The 5381-nt window shown below is 28.1% G+C and overlaps 1 pseudogene; it reads right to left on the bottom strand.

Moving 5' to 3' along the window:
• Positions 1–1761: 1761 nt before the first annotated feature.
• Positions 1762–3897, bottom strand: LOC109803721 (uncharacterized; annotated as a pseudogene).
• Positions 3898–5381: the final 1484 nt, after the last annotated feature.

Here is a 5381-nt window from a genome sequence, read left to right as displayed (position 1 = left end):
TTTTAAATTTGATATGAAAATATTATGATATAATTAAATAAGATTTTAAGTTAGTATTTTATTAATGGTTGATAATTAGAAAATAAAACAAGGATAAATACATTTTTTTAATTTTATATGTTTGATTTAAGATAACTTACAAAATAACTCTTGGTAAAATTATTACGCTCAATAACTCACGGTGTGTGTTAAATCTCATCGATCCAATTAATTGTTAAATTAAAAGATATTAAATTTTACTAATAATTAATATAAAAAAATTAATTAGCTTTGGAATAAATTATTTGCTAATTAAGAATATAATTGAAATATTAATTATTTTAAATTATTTAACTAAAATTTTATTGACAATTTACTATATGATCTTAATATATTTGTATAACTAATATCTGGTTTTAAATTTGATGAGAATATTATGATATAATTAGATAAGATTTTAAGTTAGTATTTTATTAATGATAAAACACGCTAAAAAGTGAGATGTCGTGAAATAGAACTCTTGAGAAGCCACATATGAGGGCTGTTACATTGATAAATTTATTAAAATTAAAAAAAATATATAATTTTTGACAAAATTTTCTGATGGATTTTTTTTTTCCGACACCACTTTTTTCGACGGATTTAAATCCGTCGAAAAAGAAAAAATCGGTTAGAAATTTATCCTTTTCTATCGAAAATTTCTGTCAAAAATTAGCATTTTCCTTGTAGTTATACGAATTTAAACCAAACACTGATGAAATTCCAAATGTATTTTATGTCCATATTAAGATAACAAAAATAAAAGATAGTTTGTCAAAGATATCAAGATCAAAACTTCAAGATCAAAGATTTTCACCTTCTCATAGAAGCAAAGCCTACAAAAAATAAAAACAAATAACAATTATAATAAGACCAAATAACAAAACTCAAGTAACAAGGTTTTTTTTGTTATCACACTTTAAAATTCACACAAGTATATAAGATATAATAAACTACAATAAATGTATGTTAAACTAACACTAGAACTATAATCATCTCAAATAAGGTTTTAATCTAAAACAAAAATGCAATAAAATAAAGACAAAAAAGGAAGCTAAATAGGAAAATCTAAATGAGAGTTACCATTATACTACATTATTCATGAACAACTAAAAAGGCATAATAGGTTGTCAAAATGTGACCCATTATAAAAATGAGAAAAGTTGTCAAAAATATTATCCATAAACAACAACTGTGTAAGCTAATTATAAAATTTATAAGGTAATTAACCTAATGGTAACATCTAAGTATTCATGAAATACATAAAATCTTCAAACCTAAAACATACAAAATACATGAAAAAAGATAGAAAGTTAACTTGCAACAACTAATCAAATTAATTAAAATTAAGAAGTTATGAAAAAAGATTACATCAAGAAATATGTGTTAAAACATAAGCCGTCTTTTTCTCAATTGGAAGAACTTTCACAATAACTAACTATTTTGGAGTGTCAGATAACCTTTTTACAACTTTGACTCATTGATGTTGATTAAGGTTTGGTATCAAAGTTGCTTCAGCTAACACTTCTTGAATAAAAACATCTTTATTAATCGCAATATCAAATGTTTGAACAAGATGCTTTAATGATCTAGCCACTTCTTTCAACAAATTAGCTATTCCATCTTTTTCTCCTATCTTTCCCCTCTAGGATTGTGTGCTAGTAGAAGCTGGAGATTGACCCCTTCTTTGTGTAGTAGAGCCAAGTTCATCTAAATATATGGTATCACTAGCACCCTCTAAACCTAATTCCCCTTCATTTTTTTTTCTCTGCTCATGACTTCATCAACATCCATAGTAGTCTCAGCTCCATGTCCAATGGCTCTGTATTTAGCATACAAGTTCACTATATCATCCCAGTTTGCAATCACCTCGAATTGGAATTGTCTTGCTTCTTTATGGGCCTTGAAAACAAAAGAAATAAGTTAATAATAGAAAAAATAATACTTACATTGCTTTAAATAATAATAATATAAAATTACTTACATTGACATACTCATTCCAAGAATTTTAATTGTCAACTATAATCATGTGTTTTGTGCATCTCAATCAAATCCACTTTGACTAAGGATATCACTAACAACTCCATACCATGATCTCCAAAGTTTGATACGATTTTTTACATTCTCCCAAGTGACCTAGATTTTGAAGTTGGTAGATAACACTATAGTTGCAACATTATATGCTACCTTTTTCCAAGCTCCATCACTCTTATTGCCCAAACTTCTTTGATCTCGTAATACATCAACCTATACACATTACATCTCTAAATTCCATGAGAAATAACTTCTCGTTTCCTCGTTGTTCCTTTCTGTCTCTTTCACTTTCCCTTCAAGTTCTCTTTGGATGACTCCATTGAAGTCAATACCACTTATTAACCTACACATAAAAAATATCACATACAAACCACAAAATTAACTTGACCAATCCAATTCATAATTCTAGATCATGAAAATATTTTTTTTTTGCAAACAAATGGAAGCTATCAAAAGACAATATTTCAAGCAAAGTTTTCTTCAACCCAGTACAAAAATGTCCATCAAGTACATAAATAAGTCTTTCTTCAATAGAAAATTACATCAAAAAAAGAAAAAACTCCCCCAAAGCAATGTTTCTTCTAACTTGGTAGTTAGCAAACATATACATTGTTAATGTATCTTGAAATCTTGTCCACTTCTCAGTAACTTGAATAGTTGCAACCTTGTCTATGACATTGTTTTGAACTTTTTCTCTCCATTGGTTGGTTAGCTCCTCATCAACAATAGATAAGAACTCAAAGTCTTGAACCTCTAAAAGTTGATCAATTTGTTACTCATCTCTTATAAAACCGTGTAACACAAAACAAGCATTAATAAATCATATTTGTGTTTTTATAACAAAAAATGAAGGAGTTCTTAACATACTCCATCTTTTTTTTAGTATTCCAAAAGACCTTTCTATTGCATTTCGTGCACTTGAATGACAAAGATTAAATAACTCTTTGAAATTTTGAGGGGTGTTTCAAATCCACTCATTCAGATGATATCTAGTCCCTGGATATGGTGCTAAGAATCCTGTAGCATTAGTATATCCCGCATCCACAAGAAAGTACTTACTTACAATTTAAAAAAAATGAAAATTACAACCTAGAACATGATATTACCAGTTGGAATTTCAAGTTTATTTTGAGGATGCAAAGCATCTCATAATACTCAAGAATCTCCCATTGATCCTTCTCACCCAAGTAACACATGAATAAATCTCAAATCTAGACCACAAGTTGCTAACACATTTGTAGAGACATCACTCTTTCTGTTATGATATTTAGATCTATCTTCAAAAGAAACTATTGCCGGAATATGTGTTCCATCAAGTGCTCCAACACATTTCTACAAACAACACAAGTTTATCCATATATTTAGTTTTTCAAAAAGGTTTATTTTAAGTTTGACTAGCCTTACAATTGAAAAACTTACCTCAAACAATCTCCATTTGTTTTCACCTTGACCTTCTAGATAGGTATAAACTTCAAATAGTTCTGACTCACTTTCATTATAACTCTTAAGACATTATTAAATTGTCTACTTATTATTTCTTTAGATCTACATTAACTAAATTGCACTACCCTGTACTTTAGGTTGTGAGTAAAGATATGTAACAACATCATTGCTTCATTTCTTGGAACATTTATTGTTCCTACTAACCCCATTTTTCTTGTAAAATTCTACAAAGCCTGAAAAATGCAATCTTTTTTTGCCCCTCTATAAAGACGATTAAGGAAACTATGCCGCTCCAATTTCTAATTATGAGATGGTTCCTTAACAAAATAATTTTTATGGTACCATGCTACTATGCCCATAAGCATATAAACCACACAAGAAACAACCAATAAAGTTATCTCCTTAGACTCTTCTCTTTTACATTTTCTTGAGGTAATTTTGGTATTAACTAGGCTAACATCCCTTTCTTCTCAATCTACACCAAGTGAAACTAATATAAGAGAGAAAATTCTAAAATAATTAAAATGGAATATAAAATAATTTCAAAATATTATATATATATATATATATATATATGCCAAGTTTATGCTATGTATAAATTCATAATAGTTCAATATACAATATTAGAAATGATAGGTAATTAACAAATGATATCACAATAACTGGAAACAGAGAAACAAAAAAAATTCAATTAAATATATTTTATTTTTGTATTTTGTGGTGTAGTAATATAGAAAATACACCATGATTTGAACTATAAATACTCGTTAAAATTGAAAGTCAATTGTCAATCACATATTAGATCCTAAATTAGTTATAATTAAGAGTTACTTGTATTATGGGTATGTGTACGAGTGAGTTAACTCTTCTATTTTATTCCTTTGACCTCTTGTATTTACATATTGATTTTGACCTTATTAGTATAGTTTTGGCTTGTAGAAAAGAGAATTAAGAAAAAGCACAAAGTTCTCATATAATGTTATGATGTTAGCCATGATTTCATTATGTCATGTTGCCTTGTCTTATATTGTTTAAAATGTAAATATAGAAGTGCTAATTTTATTTAATTATCATTTCAATTTTTGTAGTGAATCCTCAAAATCCTTAAACATAATCTTTTTTTCCAGCTTCTGGAACTTCCATATCTTCTTGATAGCAATCCTGAAGTAAAGAACTTGTCACCTTATCCTTCTTCAATTCAAAGAGGTAAAAGTTTAGCCATTTTATGATCATAGATATGAAGCCAATCCCTTTTTTTTTTTTACATAAAATGCAAGAAGGACTAGGGAGAAATCTAAAGATTACTTGGGGGACATACAATTATTTTGGCATGATTGAACTTTTTGGTCAATATTGTTTATCACTTGTTTATGTAAATCTCTCTTTCATGGCTGGCTTTTTGTTCATTTGATTTGAGCTATCTCTTGATTTTATGGTGTATATGGTGTTATGAATTTTTAATGCAAAGATATAAATATGTCATGCCTATAGTGAAAATTTGACATCTAACTTTACTTTGAACAAATGGAGGTTTGGAGATTATTTTAGTATTCTTGTGGTGAAGACCCTTATGGGCTTGCAACTCTTTCATAGTTTAGACCATAATCATAGTCCTTGATATAGTAATATTACTACACTCTGTCCCAACCGACACTTGTCTTTTAATGACAATAATTATAACAAAGCAAATAAAAGACACATGTGGAATTAAAGCCTATAGTTATGTGGAATTAAAGCCTAAACTATTGGGCCCTTAAAAATATTTATTAATTTTGCAATGCTAATTCTATTTAAATAGAATAAACCTACTTAAACTAAATTGCATTAGCGACCTTACTCATGGCAACATTTGCATTTGTGATTGCAAAATTTTTGTTAATAGCATT

The sequence above is a fragment of the Cajanus cajan genome, chromosome 1 (genome assembly GCF_000230855.2).
Source record: "Cajanus cajan strain Asha chromosome 1, NIPB_CcT2T_4, whole genome shotgun sequence".
Classification (NCBI taxonomy): Eukaryota; Viridiplantae; Streptophyta; class Magnoliopsida; order Fabales; family Fabaceae; genus Cajanus; species Cajanus cajan.
The sequence above is the reverse complement of the archived record's forward strand: the minus strand, read 5'-3'. Positions and strand labels throughout refer to the sequence as shown.